Source organism: Carcharodon carcharias, chromosome 17, assembly GCF_017639515.1.
Source record: "Carcharodon carcharias isolate sCarCar2 chromosome 17, sCarCar2.pri, whole genome shotgun sequence".
Taxonomy (NCBI): Eukaryota; Metazoa; Chordata; class Chondrichthyes; order Lamniformes; family Lamnidae; genus Carcharodon; species Carcharodon carcharias.
The window spans coordinates 24,259,402-24,275,788 of NC_054483.1; positions in this window are offsets into that span (position 1 = coordinate 24,259,402).

The window sequence follows — 16,387 nt, forward strand, 5'->3', positions numbered from 1 at the left end:
TTTAATCCGTATCCAGCATTTTACTTTTAAACAGAGTTGCAGTTCATTGAGTTGTGATTTGAGCTTTTGAAAGGATAAACAAGGTTAATTGTTGGCTGTGCCAGCAACGTCCATGTCCCGTGAATGAATAAAAGACCCCTTCTGTTCCTGCAAGTGCTATTTAAATGTAGTTTTCAGTTTGGATAAACTGTGTTTCTGTTCCATAAACACTGTTTATAAACCTGCTTTCCGACCATTGCAGCTCTCGGCTTGCCTGGGGGAGATCAGCATCAGTATTGAACAACCTCAGTCGGATTATTCCACCTATCTGTCAGGAGAAGACCACACGGCTCACTTGGAGTTTGGACACATCGTTGAAATCTATGACTTCTTGCCTCAGCTGCAAACCGAAGACATACAGGAAGCATTTAGCAGTTTTCAGTAAGTGTCTAGATTTCCTCTTCTGTCTCAAGCACCAGTTTCGAGTTCATATTTTCATTTGAGTTGGACAGGATGGCTCTATGTCAGGATGATTGCAAGCAGTAGCTTAGTGAGGGCATCAGATGATAGGATACCAGACCAAAGCTCTGAACTTTAAGTTTAAAACATGACCTAACAACTTCAATCTCATGTGCTGAAACAAGCTTTTCTCTTTTTCTCTCTATCTCTCTCTCTTCCCTTCCCCACAAAATAATCTGTCACAGAAAATTAACTGATTGTAAGTCAGATAGGTACAAAAACGTTTTAACCTTTGACATCCATGCTAAGCTTGCCCAACAATTACCACAGTTGGTTAATTTTTCAGAGAAACCTATTCTGTTGAAGGGAAATGGGCTTAGCTGGAATGATAAATGTGATTAATAAAACTTACTGCAAAGTGAGGTACTTTTAGATCAGTGCAATGGTTGAGGTTTCAAACTGTGCGTTGAGGCTTGAGCAGGTCACTGAGACTGCCAGTCCTGTACTATTCTCAATGCTGCACCTTTTGGAGACATGTGAGGCAGGCAGAGCACACGCTTGCGTCTGTTTCTGTAGCTTGTTTTTCCTGGGACAGGCAGGGGTGATAGCTTGAGGGGTGCCTCTCTATGTGAAACCTGACTGAGCAGGAATCTCTCCCACTCTTACTGCCTATTGTTGGCATGTGTTGGAAGGAATTGCAGGTTGATATTCTATCTGTTTGGTCATGTTACACACACACCTTCCTTGGCCATCAAGTCCTGGAGTGGGACTGGAACCCAGAGCTTATGCCTCAGAGGCAGGAGCACTACCCTCAGAGCCACAAGACCTCCCACGGGGTGATCATATGTGCCAGAAATGCAAATCTTTTCTGTGACTTATCCTTTGCTTTTTCTTGCCAGTGACAAAGGCTTCCGAATAAAATGGGTGGATAGTACACACGCTTTGGGAATATTTTCCTGTGTGGATTCAGGTAGGGGCATTTTATCAAATGTGATGACTCTCACTGATCGACTTTTTGATTATCAATCACTTTATGGGACGTATTAGGTATTTCCAACATGTGGAAGTTAAATCTTGGTAGATGGGTGTCATTTTTAATGGAAACCTCAATCTGTACTTATTAAAAAAAAAATTCTTCACAAATCCTGAACCTGTTTCTTTGACTATGTCAAAATTACACACTTCTCTTTACTACTACTCCATGTTGGTGTTTGTGCCTATAATGCTCCAAGGTTCCTGACCACCACCACCTTCTTGAGCATCTCCCATTTTAATCGATCCCATTATTGATGGCTGTGCCTTCAGGTGTTGGTCCTAAGGCCCGGAATCCTCTTTCCAGACTTCTCCTTCTAAAGATCCTCTTTCAAACCTACCTCTTCGACCTAAGCTTTGAATCACCTGTCATAATATTTCCTTTTGTAGCTCCCTGTCACTTTTCTCAGATAGCTGAATCGCCTTGGGATGTTCAAGACGCTATCTAAATGCAAGATGTTCTGCTGGCAGGCCGAGGTCCCAATCTTGTGCTTGCTCTGTTTGATCTCTAACTATCCTGACTCTGAACTCAACTGGGGGTGTTACATTGATCAGAATGTTTGTTACACTTAGTGCAGGCACGATGGGTGAGCACAGCTGATCTGATTCAAATTCTGGATGTCATTTAAGATGCCAGAGGCTATCTAAAAGTAACAAGCAATATGTTTGGATGCAAAACTCTGGAGAAACTATATATTATGGAGTTATTTTTCTTTTTACCTGTGTGTTTTTTCAGCCTCTGAGGCCTTGTCCGTCAGTTATTCCCAGCTAAAAACACGCCCTTTGTCTCAAGCAACAAAACAGTCAAAGCTCAAGGTCGCCAGGAGCTCAGGTAATCGATTTGCGGTTGCAGACTCTTTGTATTCCCTTGTGGTGTGTTCTCCTGTTGGACCGGAGAGTTTGTCCCCCTTGAAGGAGTGAAACTCTCTTTCAGGTGAGATTTAAAACAAGGCTCTGTCTCCGCCCTGAGGTGTTATGTCTGAGTTCCCGCGGTTATGGTTTAAATGAAGATTAGGGAGGCTATCCCTCATTTATTTCTTATTAATCGTCATTTTTTTTATAACTGGTCACTGTCACATTGCTGTTTGTGTGAGCTTGCTGTGAGCAAATTAGCTGCTGTGTTTCCTACATGGCAAGTGGCACTTCAAAAATACTTCATTGGCTATGAAGCACTTTGCAATGTGCTGAGGTGAAAGGTGCTATAGAAATGCAAGTCTTTCTTACTTTTCACATTGATTTTTTTTTCTGAATGAATTCACTATTTTCCATCAGGGATTTTCCCAATGCCCATGTGGAGAAAATGTGATGCAGTGGAATGCTGTTTTGGGCTGCAGTAGAGTGCTTCAGTTGGCGTTTGGTGACTGAGGGAGTTTAGGGGTTAAATTCTATCTCAAGCCTGGTCTTCCTTTAATTTGGCAATTAACTAAAAGCTGCTGTTGGGGTTGGAAGAAGGTGAGTTTTAGTCCAGCTTTAAAACAGGGCTCACACAGGCTCTGCTTTCAGCTGCAACTAGTTAATTAGATAACTGGCTTAATCAGGTTTCCAGAGTCTAGGTTCAGAGAGTATAAAGGTTATCTTCTAGTGCTGACTTTGTCTGCACTGGAGTGCTGTTTTGGGCTGCAGTAGAGTGCTTTGGTGGGAGTTTGGTGACTGATGGAGTTCAGGGAGGAGGTGCTCCTTTCCTTTTCTACCTTTCCTCAGTAAGAAGAGTGGCGGCCTTGGTAAATAGGACTTGGTGAGTAAATTAGAAAAGTATATTTTTTTAAACAAGTTGCTATACTTGGATTTAACTGAGAAGCGCCAGGAAAAAGGGAAATCTAGAGCCAATATAATAAAGTAGTATAAGTAATCCAAAGTAGAATAAAGTTAACGTAAGGGAAGTAGAGTTAAGACATGGCAGGGCAGCTCAGTCAAGTAGAATGCATGTCCTGTAATACGTGCCAAGTCATGTTCGCTACCAGTGTCCCAGACGACCACATGTGCAGGAAGTGCTGCCAGCTGCAGAAACTTGAGCTCTGGGTTTCAGAACTCGAGCGATGGCTGGAGTCTCTGTGCTGCGTCCGTGATGCTGAGAGATACGTGGATAGTACATTCAGAGAGGTGGTAATGCCACAGCTTAAGGGCGTGGAGACAGTGAGAGAATGGGTGGCTACCAGGCAGTCCAAGAGAAATAGGTGGGTAGTGCAGGAGTCCCCTGGGGTCCCACTCACAAATCGGTTTTCCATTTTGGAAGCTGGCTTAGGGGAGTGCAGTCGGAGCCAAGTTTGTGGCACCATGAGTGGCTTGGCTGTACAGGAGGGGAAGAAGAAGAAAGGAGGAGCAATAGTGATAGGGGATTCATTGGTTATGGGAGCAGGCAGGCGTTTCTGTGGCCGTAGACTTGACCCCGGGATGACATATTGCCTCCCTGATGCCAGGGTCAAGGATGTCACAGAGCGGCTGCATGACATTCTTCTCGGGGAGGGTGATCAGCCAGAGGTCGTGGTCCACATTGGTACCAATGACTTAGATGGGAAGGGGGATGTGGTCCTGCAATCAGAGTTTAGAGAGCTAGGTAGAAAATTAGCAAGCAGGACCTCAAATGTAGCAATCTCCGGATTACTCCGAGTGCCACATGCCAGTGAGTACAGGAATAGGAGGATGAGGCATATGAGTGCTTGGCTGGAAAGATGGTGCAGGAGGGAGGGCTTTAGATTCCTGGCACACTGGGTTGGGACACTGGGATTGGCTCTGGGGGAGATGGCACCTATGCGAGCTGGACTGGTTGCACCTGAACAGAACTGGGACTGAGTTCCTTGCGGGGCATTTTGCTAGTGCTGTTGGGAGTGCTTCAAACTAACTCCACAGGGGTGTGGGAACCAACAGAAAATATTAGAGGGGAATACCAGGGTGCACAAAATACTGGGAGGGACAGATAGCACTAATATAGAGAATAGTAAGTTCATAGGTAAAGTTGGGGTAAGGGAGAAAGTAACAAAATCAAAATCAGGGTAACTGTGCATGTATGTGAATGCATGGGGTATAGTAAATAAGATTGGGGAGTTACAGGCGCAGTTTGGCATATGGAAATTTGATGTTTTGGTGATAACAGAGACCTGGCTCAAAGAAGGGCAGGACTGGGTGTTAAATATTCCTGGGTGCAAAGTGTTCAGAAGAGATAGGAAAGGAGGTGGGGTAGTGGTATTGGTTAAGGAGAGATAAAAACAAAAAACTGCGGATGCTGGAAATCCAAAACAAAAACAGAATTACCTGGAAAAACTCAGCAGGTCTGGCAGCATCGGCGGAGAAGAAAAGAGTTGACGTTTCGAGTCCTCATGACCCTTCCACAGAACTGAGTGAATATAAGGAGAGGTGTGAAATATAAGCTGGTTTAAGGTTGGGGGAGGGGGTGGCGGGGAGGGGAGAGAAGTGCGGGGGGGTGGTGGTATGGTTGTAGGGACAAGCAAGCAGTGATAGGAGCAGATAATCAAAAGATGTCACAGACAAAAGAACACAGAGGTGTTGAAGGTAGTGATATTATCTAAACGGATGTGCTAATTAAGAATGGATGGTAGGGCACTCAAGGTACAGCTCTAGTGGGGGTGGGGTGGAAAGACTAGCAGGGCATAAAAGATTTAAAATTAATGGAAATAGGTGGGAAAAGAAAAATCTATATAAATTATTGGAAAAAACAAAAGGAAGGGGGAAGAAACAGAAAGTGGGTGGGGATGGAGGAGGGAGTTAATATTTAGTCCAGAAGGCTGTAAAGTGCCTAGTCGGAAGATGAGGTGCTGTTCCTCCAGTTTGCGTTGGGCTTCACTGGAACAATGCAGCAAGCCAAGGACAGACATGTGGGCAAGAGAGCAGGGTGGAGTGTTAAAATGGCAAGCGACAGGGAGGTTTGGGTCATTCTTTCGGTCTGTCGCTTGCCATTTTCATACTCCACCCTGCTATCTTGCCCACATGTCTGTCCTTGGCTTGCTGCATTGTTCCAGTGAAGCCCAACGCAAACTGGAGGAACAGCACCTCATCTTCCGATTAGGTACTTGCAGCCTTCCGGACTGAATATTGAATTCAACAACTTTAGATCTTGAACTCCCTCCTCCATCCCCACCCACTTTCTGTTTCTTCCCCCTTCCTTTTGTTTTTCTGCAATAATTTATATAGATTTTTCTTTTCCCACATATTTCCATTAATTTTAAATCTTTTATGCCCTGCTAGTCTTTCCACCCCACCCCCACTAGAGCTGTACCTTGAGTGCCCTACCATCCATTCTTAATTAGCACATTTGTTTAGATAATATCACTACCTTCAACACCTCTGTGTTCTTTTGTCTGTGACGTTTTTTGATTATCTGCTCCTATCACTGCTTACTTGTCCCTACAACCACACCCCCCCTCCCCTCACTTCTCTCTCTCTCTCTCTCTCTTTCCCGCGGCCCCCCCCGCCTCCCCCCCTACCTTAAACCAGCTTATATTTCACCCCTCTCCTTATATTCACTCAGTTCTGTGGAAGGGTCATGAGGACTCGAAACGTCAACTCTTTTCTTCTCCGCCGATGCTGCCAGACCTGCTGAGTTTTTCCAGGTAATTCTGTTTTTGTTTTGGTTAAGGAGAGCATTGCAGGGCTGGCGAAAGAGGATGTCCCAGAGGGTCCAAGGACCGAATCTATTTGGCTCGAGCTAAAGAACAAAAAGGGTGCAATTACGTTACTCAGTGTAGTCTATAGACCGCCAAATAGTGAGAAGGACGTGGAAGGACAAATCTGCATGAAAATTACAGAGAGATGCAAGCATTATAGAGTATTTCTAATGGGTGACTTTAATTACCTGAATGTAGACTGGTACTGTGGTAGTGTAAAGGGCGGAGAGGGTCACAAGTTCCTAGATTGTGTTCAGGAGAACTTTCTACAGCAGTATGTGTCCAATCCAACAAGAAAAGACACACTGTTGGACCTGGTTCTTGGAAATGAGGTGTTCCAAATAGATCAAGTGTCAGTGGGGGAACATTTAAGAGACAGTGATCATTGTATTGAACGTTTTAGGATGATGATAGAAAAGGACAATAGGCAATCCAGAGTAAGGATAATTAATTGGACGAGAGCTGACTTCGATGGGGCAAGAACAGAGCTGCGCCAGATAGAAAGGTTGGCAGAAAAAACTGTAGCTGAACAATGGGCTACCTTCAAAAAAACAATTGGTTCGGGCACAGTCAAGGTATATTCCATCGAAAGGGAAAGGTAGGGCAAACATATCCAGAGCTCCCTGGATGAAAAAGGAGATAGAAATTAAGATAAAGAAGAAAAAGTGTTCTTATGACAGGTGTCAGGTAGAAAATACAATTGAGAACCAAGAGGAATACAGAAGGTTCAGAGGGGAGGTGAAAAAGCGTATTAGAGAAGCGAAGAGGGATTATGAGAAAAGATTGGCAGCCAACATAAAGGGGAATCCCAAAGTTTTCTATATGCATATAAATAGCAAAAGGGTGGTAAAAGGAGGAGTAGGGCCGATTAGGGACCTCAAAGGGAATTCACACATGGACGAAGGGGCCATGGCTGCAGTATTAAATGAATCCTTTGCATCCATCTTTCCCAAGGAGGTAAATGCTGCCCAGGCCATGGTGACAGACGAGGAAACTCTGTCACTAGAAGGCTTCAAAATTGATAAGGAGTGTTGAATAGATTGTCAGTACTTAAAGTTGACAAGGCACCGGGACCAGATGAGATGCATCCAAGGATACTGAAGGAAGTGAGAGTAGAAATTGCAGGGGCACTGGCCATAATCTTTCAGTCTTCTCTAGACTCAGGGGTGATGCCAGAAGACTGGAGAATTGCAAACATTACGCCCCTGTTCAAAAAAGGGTGTAAGGATAAGCCCAGCAATTACAAACCAGTCAGTTTAATTTCAGTGATGGGCAAGATTCTAGAACCATTATTCAGGATAGAATTAGTAGTCACATGGAAAAATATGGGTTGATAAAGAAGAGCCAGCATGGATTTCTAAAGGGGAAATCATGTTTAACTAACTTGCTGGAGTATTTTGAAGAGGTAACAGAAAACGTTGATGAGGGTAATGCTGTTGATGTGGTGTACATGGACTTTCAAAAGGCATTTGATACAGTGCCACACAATAGACTTGTGAGAAAAATTATTGCCTGTGGAATAAAAGGGGCAGTAGCAACGTGGATGCAAAATTGGCTGAGAGATAGGAAACTAATGGTTAATGGGTATTTTTCAGGCTGGAGGAAGGTTTGTAGTGGAGTTCCCCAGGGATCGGTATTGGGACCCTTGCATTTCCTGATATATATTAATGATTTAGATCTTGGTGTGCAGAGGACAATTTCAAAGTTTGCGAATGATATGAAGCTTGGGAGTGTTGTGAACTGTGAGGACGATGGTGTGGAACTTCAAGAGGACATAGACATATGTGGAGTGGGCAGATAGGTGGCAGATGAAGTTCAATGTGGGGAAGTGTGAGGTGATGCATTTTAGTAGGGAGAACATGGACAGACAATATAAAATAAGGGGTGAAATTTTGAAGGGGGTGCAGGAGCAGAAAGACCTGGGTGCATATATGCATAGATCATTCAAGGTAGCAGGACAGGTAGAGAGAGCAGTTAATAAAGCATATAGTGTCCTGAGTTTTAATAACAGGGGCATAGAGTACAAGAACAAGGAGATTATGCTGAATTTATATAAGACACTCGTTAGACCTCAGCATTGAGTATTGTGTACAGTTCTGGATGCCACACTATAGGGAATGATGTGAACACATTGGAGAGAGTGCAGAAGAGCTTTGCAAGAATGGTTCCAGGAATGAGAAACTTAAGCTAGGAGGATAGATTGGAGAAGTTGGGACTTGGAGAGAAGGCGGGTAAGAGGACATTTGACAGACATATTCAAAATCATGAGGGGGCTGGACAGAGTAGATAGGGAGAAGCTGTTCCCGTTGGTATAAGGTCAAGAACGTGAGGACAACGATTTAAAGTGATTTGCAAAAGAAGCAAATACGACGTGAGAAAAAAACCTATTCACACAGTGAGTGATTCGGGTCTGAGGTGCCTGGAAGTGTAGTGGAGGCAGGTTCAATTGAGGCATTTAAGAGGGCATTGGATGACTATTTGCATAGAAACAATGTGCAGGGATACAGTGAAAAGGCAGGGCAATGACACTAGGTCATAATGCTTATTTGGAGACACGGTGGGCTGAATGGCCTCCTTATGTGCCATTAAAATTCTGTGATTCCTTCCCAGTACCTCTGTTGGAATTGAGTCACCTCCGAGTTCAGAGTGTATGGATTGAAGCCCTGTTGCAGGACATGGCCACATGATGTGGGCTGCCAATTCAGTGCTGCATTGTCTGAGCTTCTGGATGAGAAATCACGCTGTTTCGTGCCTGTCTGTTGAGGTGAAAATACAAGCTGTAGGCACACTGTCCTAAGTGCTGGGGAATTCTCCTGCTCAACATCTCTCCCTCAAGTAACACCATCAAAAGCAGACTTTTTGGTCTTTAGTTTGCGACATGTGGGATTTTGCAGCACATAAATTAGCTGTTGCACCTGCCTGCATAACAACAGAGTCCACGGATTTTGTGGAGTATTTGGGCATTTCTGCTGGAAAATGTTGGGGTTTAAAATCAATGCCAGCTTTCTTTCATCCTCTCCCTGCCTTCACTGTGTTTGGTCAATTCCTGAGAATTTCTAGCAGGGAAAACTTGAAAAGCACTTCTTCATCTATTTGCTTTTGCTTGCAGAATTCCTGCAGCCGGTGAAGGAGAGGGCACAGACCAACACTGTGATCGCCAAGAGGCTGGTGTTTAGAGCTCTCGGACTCCAAACCACTGAACGGAAGGGCCAGCGAGACCCCAAGCCCAAGAATCCAGATGAAAGAAAAGGTGAGTATCAACTCTACATCTTCAAAGCACCAGGACTGATTCCAAATTAATCACAAAGAGAGATAGGCAGGAGAGACCATGTGTTTTTTTAACTCTCTTGAGTAATGGAACAAACTCCCAGCAAAAGCAGCTGACACTGTGTTGATAAAATCTTTAAAAAAAATAAGTTTGGTACGTAACTGGGGGGGATGGTGGTGTAGTGGTTTTGTCATTGGACTAATAATTCACAGGCCCAAGCTAATACTTGGGGTTCATGGGTTCAGATCCCGCTATGTTGGGGGAATTTAAATTCAATTGATAAAATCTGAAATTGAACCATAGAAAATTTGCAGTGCAGAAAGAGGCCATTCAGCCCATCATGTCTATGCTGGCCAGCAAGAGAAAGAAGAAACTAGCCGCTCATTTTTAACCCCACTTTCCAACACCTGGTCCGTAGCCTTGCAGGTTACAGTGCTTCTGCAGATCCAGGTACATTTTAAATGAGTTGAACATTTCAGCCTCAACCACCAACTTAGGCAGTGAATTTCAGATGCCCACCGCCCTCATGTCCCCTCTAATCTTTCTACCAATCACCTTAAATCTATGCCCCCTCTAATTGACCCCTCAGGGAAATCAAATCTTTCCTGTCTGCCCTATCTTGGCCCCTCATAATTTTATACACCTCAATTAGTTGTACAAAATTAGCTTCCTCCGTTCTAAAACAACCCTAGCTTTTGCAATCTCGCCTCACAGCTGCAACTTTCAAGCCCTGGCAGCGTTCTTGTAAATTTCCTCTGCACTCTCTCCAGAGCAATTATGTTTTGCACAGCGTTTTATACAGTTCCATCATTACACCCCTGCTTTTGTATTCAATATTTTGCCCAATAAAGGGAAACATTCCATATGCTTTCTTGACCATCTTGTCCACCTGTCCTGTCACCTTCAGGGACCTGTGGACATGCACTCCAAGGTGTCTCAGTTCCTCAACTTCTGCCAATAACTTCCCATTTATTGAGTATTCCCTTGCTTTGTTTTCCCTCCTGAAAGTTCGTCTCAGTGATGGTGCCCATGAAACTATCCTCGATTGCCATAAAAACGCATCTAGTTCACTCATGCCCTGTAGGGAAGGAAATCTGCTGTCCTTACCCGGTCTGGTCTACATGTGACTCCAGACCCACAGCAGTGTGGCTGACTCTTAACTGCCCTCTGAAATGGCCTTACCAGCCTTTCGGTTCAAGGGCAGTTAGGGATGGGCAACAAATGCTGGCCTTGCCAGTGACACCCCCATGAAAGAAAAAATAAAATTACTGGTTAGAAGTAGGTCTGAAGGTACAGAGTCCTCACCAAACGCTACATGCGCCATTTATGATTCTAATGCTGAGAGGATTGGTTGTGTTGTCTGAAATCTGCCTCTTGGTATGGGACATCAAATGGAGGGGCCACCTACCATCTTGGCTATCAACGATCACACGGCATTTCCAGCAAAGAAGAGCTGGGGGCGTTCTCACCAGGTGTCCTGGCCAATATTTATCCCTCAACCAACATCACTCCGCGAAATCTCAGATTGTTGTTGTTTCTGGGATCTTGCTTTGCACAGATTGGTTGCTGCCTCCCCTATATTTCAACAGTGACGACACTTCAAAAGTACTTCCTTGGTCATGAAGCACTTTGGGGCATCCTGTGGGGGTGTAAGGCGGCATCTGAATGGAAGAGTGATAAATATTCTGGGCCTTTTCTCAACTACTTGTCGACATGCGTGGCTGTCTTGTCTGACCATGGCCTCGAGCCTTTTTCTCATTGCATCTTTCTGTTTTGGCCTTGCAGTTCAACCTCAGAAGAAGACTGAAGATGGCAATGATGACACACTGGTATGTACTTTACGCTCATAGACCTTGAACATCTCATGGAAGCCATTGCCTTGCTTTTGGCTTGCTTGTGTTTTTTTTTCTTTCCATACTTTACCTCTCCCTTACTCCCAACTGGCTTCCACCTGTGAATTCAGAGAATGATAGAATATTGCAGCCGAGAAGAAAGTTTTTTCAGCCCACTGAGTTTGTACTGGTTTCTAAATATTGGCCAGGACACTGTGGAGAATGCCCCCGCTCTTGGTTAAAATCAGGATCTTTTGTATTCACGTGAGAGGATGGAGGGGGCCTCGGTTTAATATCTCATTTAAAAGACAGCAACTCTGGCAGTGCAGCACTCCCTCGGGTCTGCGCTGGGTGTGTCGGCCAGAATTTTTGTGGTGAGGTCTCTGGAGTGAACCCACAATTTCCTGAATGGGAGGGGTAAGAGTGTCACGGCTTGGACCTAAAGAGACTTTGGAAACACAAGATTGAACCAGGGAACTTTAGATGTTCAGTGCACATCTGTCCGATTCCACTATTTCTCCCACAGCCCATGAAAGGAAAAAATACGCTGGAGAATAACATGAGCCATCTTGTTTCCATTGAGAAACCTTGATATTAAGAATGTAAAGCACAGCTCTAGTCTTCCAGCGAGGCTTAATGCTGTTCATGTAAGGGGTTTGCAGCTCAACAGATTGGGATTGAAGGAATATAAACACACCAACTGGAGAACAAGAAACAGCTGATGAAACGAAATGAGGGGTTAAACATGTTACAAAGTGTGTGTGTGTGTGTGTGTGTGTGTGTGTGTGTGTGAGGGAGATATTGACATTGTGCATTACTGATTAGAGAACATTTTGTTTCTATAGTAACACTTCAATCTGTACTGAGTGTTACATGACAAAGACTGAGAGTGCTTCTCCCCCCAGCCCCACAAGAACATTTTGTCAAGAGTGCTCGTGTTCTTTTATTGAACAGTCTCCATAACTAAAAATGGTGCCCTCTGGGAAGAATTTTTATTTGACCATCAGGCGCACACTTAGCTTACAAACACATGAACATATGAATTAGGAATGGAGGTAGGCGATTCAGCCCCTCAAGCCTGCTCCGCCATTCAGCAAGATCATGGCTGATCTGATTGTGGCCTCAACTCCACATTCCCAACTACCCCCGATAACTTTTCACCCCCTTGTTCGTCAAGAATCTATCTACGTCAGCCTTAAAAACATCGAATGACCCAGCCTCCACTGCGCCATGGGGAAGAAATTTTCGAAAGATTCACAACCCTCTGAGAGAAAAAAAATTTCTCTTCATCTTCATCTTAAATGGGAGACCCCTCATTTTTAATCTATGTTCCCCACAAGGGGAAACATTCCTTTCAGCATGCACCCTGTCAAGTCCCCTCAGAATCCTATATATTTCAACAAGATTACCTCTCAATCTTCTAAGCTCCGGTGGATACATACCCAGCCTGTCCCTGTCCAACCTTTCCTCGTAGGATTGCCAGCGTAGATTTTTGTGTGCTCATCTTCCGAGTGGGACTTGAACCCACAACCTTATGAACAAATGAAAGGAATACACTGCGGATGCTGGAGATCTGAAATGAAAATAGGAAGTGCTGGAAAAACTCGGCTGCTCTGGCAACATCTGCGGAGAGGGAGTCAGAGTTCACCTTTCGAGTCCGTATGACTCTTCTTCAGAGCTCCTTCTCAACAAAACCAGTCCCTGAACTTTCGGGACTTAGCCTGTTATTCCCTTAAGTGACAGGGAGATGGGACATGTCACATTTTGCTGCTGAAAGATTGCAACTTATGATCAGGATCCAAGTCATTAGAGATGTATTTGAATCCTGAATGGAATCTAAAAAAGCATGCAGCATGTTCTTTGATTGCATTGTGATTTATTCCTCTATATGTTTTGCTGACTCTCAATGGAGGCCAAAGCAAATCATAATGAATATTCAAGCCTGGCCATTCTGTTTTGATGTTGCAGGATTCTGCTGGTGACGCAGCTGTTGAATGATGACAGAGGATAGAGACAAACCCTGGTCTGACGAAGATGACACGCACGGATTGTTCACACGCACAAGGCATATTTGTAAAAAGAATCTGTGCACTTTGATGGAGTATTAAAGCTATCTATGACCAAGAGGTACAATATTTTTGAATTCAGCCTGACTTATTTCTCTGCGTATGGCTTCCTTCTGTGTGGCCAGGAGTTGACCCTGCACCAGTGACTAGAAGCTCTCTGAAAATGGCTGGCATCATGATGGATTCCTGCCTATGCTAATTTGAGAAATGATACAGTACATTCGAGAGTAGGAACATTTTTCAGGCCGATGAGAGAGAGAGAGCAGAGAGACTGGGACTAATTGTATAGCTCCTTCAGACAGCCTGCACAGGCATCATGGGCCAAATGGTCTCGTGCTGGACGAGGAATTTGCCAGTGATTTGACATTTGGCACACTGTCTGTCTGGGGCTAGTGCTGCCCCATTGAAATGCTTTGGCTTTGTCAGATCACACCTGAAGAACAGTCTGTACCTCAAGTGGGGAGGCGAGATTCATCATTGAATTTGGGGTTATCTTAATCTCGTTCAGCCTAGGATCTGGAAAAGTGGGACAAAATGCAGAATCGGCCGTCCACTCACTTGATGAAAAGGATTCCGGGCTAAGGCTGTGATGTAGCAGTGTCACGCCAAGTCAGGAGGGGGCATGGGATAAAAGTAAAGAAAGGAAGACTTGCATTTATACAGCACCTTTTGTAACCTCAGGACATCTTAAAGCACCTTACAGCCAATTAATTACTTTTTGAAGTACAGCCACTGCAGCCAATTTTGTGCACAGTAAGCTCCCAAGGACTGCTTTGTGACAATGACAAAATAAGCTATTTTAGTGATATTTATTGAAGGATAAAGAGTGTGCAGGATACCTGCTCTGTAAAATGGTGCCACATCATCCTTTACATCCATCTGAAGGTGGACGTGACCCGGCTTTAATGTCTCATGCAGAAGATGGCACCTCTGACAGTGCAGCACTCCCTCAGGACTGGCACTGGAAGTGTCAGTGGAGGTTTTTGTGCGGAAGCCAGTGGAGTGGGATGCCACTCTGAAGTGCGGACTCGCAGGCTCTATCTACCTTTAATTGACATGGGCTTGGAGTATGTGAGGGATCATCTCGGCTGGTTTCAAAATGGTTCGCTTGGAAAAAGTGGCACTTCAGACTGTAGATTCACCAGTGAATCCTTTTCTCCAGTTCTCAGGGAATAGATAAGCAACAACGTCAAAAGGCAGCTTGCACACACCTACTTGCAGTTCGGCAACACCTCAAGTTTTTAATTCTCATCCTAGCTTTAAATGCCTCCACTGCCTTTCCCTCCCTATCTTCGTGACATCCTCCAGCCCCACAACCCTCTCAGAACCCTGCACTGTCCAATTCTGGCCTCTTGCTCAATGCTGATATTAACCACTCCGCCAGTGGCAGCCATGTTTTCAGCTACCTGGGCCCTGAGCTCTGAAATTCCCTCCCTAAACCTCTCCACCTCTCTAATCTCTTTCCCTTTAAGATGATCCTTCAAACTGACCTCCTTGGCCAAGCTTTTGGTCACCAGTCCTACTGTTTCCTTACATGGCTCAGTGACAGACTTTGTCAAATAATGCCCTTGTGAAGCACTTTGAGACAATGTGATAATTTAAGTATGATATAAAAACAAGTTTCTTTGGTAGTTTCATTCCATATTTCATTATAAAATAAGGGGTACAATTCTTAAGAGGGTGCAGGAGCAGAGGGATCTGGGTGTATATGTACATAGAACATTGAAGGTGGCAGGACAGTTGTAGAGCATTAATAAAGCATATAGTGTCCTGGGTTTTATTAATAGGGGCATAGAGTACAAGAGCAGGGAGGTTATGCTGAGCTTATATAAGACACTCGGTAGACCTCAGCTGGAGTATTGTGTACAGTTCTGGGTGCCACACTATAGGAAGGATGTGAACACATCGAAGAGAGAGCAGAAGAGGTTTACAAGAATGGTTCCAGGGATGGAAAACTTCAGTGATGAAGATAGATTGGAGAGATTGGGACTGTTCTCCTTGGAGAGGAGAAGGCTAAAAGAGATTTGATCAAGGTGTTCAACATCATCAGCGGGCTGGATAGAGTGAATGGGGAGAAACTGTTCCTGTTTGTAAAAGGATCGAGAACGAGGGGGCACAGATTTAAAGTGATTTGCAAAAGAAGCAAATGTGATGTGGGAAAAACTTATTCATACAGCGAGTGGTTCGAGTCTGGGATGCTCTGCCTGGAAGTGCGCTGGACGCAGGGCATTCAAGAGGCTCTTAGATGATTATTTAAACAGAAACAATGTGCAGGGTTACGGGGAAAAGGCAGGATAATGGCACGGAGACATAATGCCCATTCGGAGAGCCGATGATGACACAATGGGCCGAATGGCCTCTTTCTGCGTCATAACAATTCTGTGATTGCCAATGCACCATGCTCATCTCCTTCATAGAAATAATTATAAATAAAGACAAAGTTTTGAAAAAGCTGCAAATCATTCCTATTGTACAGTGACAGTAATCTTTGTTGGGGAAGTTTCCCTGAATATTGTTGCCTTTAGAAGCAGATCCCAACTTATTGCTTGCTTGGAATGAGTTAGCAACTGTTTAACAAACTGTTGAGCGGTTTCCAGTCTCACTCTGTCAGTACTTGATCATTACTGTCTGCCTGTGCTTTACTGCACCAGATATTTCAAAGCTGCAGGCACTAAACTTGAAGAAAACAACCAGTTGGTGACCTGATTTCTGTTATAAATGAAGTGACTTTGGCAGCCACTGCTGCCTGAGCATTTGTGCACCAAGCAGCTGACATGTCCAGGACTCAGGTTCATTTCCCCATTCCCCACCCCAGTTTTGAGAGCAGTAAAATTGCAGTGTTCCCACTGGTTAAAGCGTTACCCATGCTTAATTGATTCCTGGGATGAGAGTGTTGCCCCATGTGAAGAGATGGAGTGGAATCCGTGCATATTCTCCAGCCTTTAAAAGAATAAGGAGTGACGTTACAAAAATATATAAAATTCTTAGGAGAACGAGATGCTGTTTCCCATGGCGGGAGAGTACAGAACTCAGTGTCCAAAGGCTGAAAGTAAGGAGTCAGCCATTTCAAAGTGCGATGAGGAGGAATTAATTCACTCCGAGGTTTCTGAATCTTCAGAATTCTCTAACTCA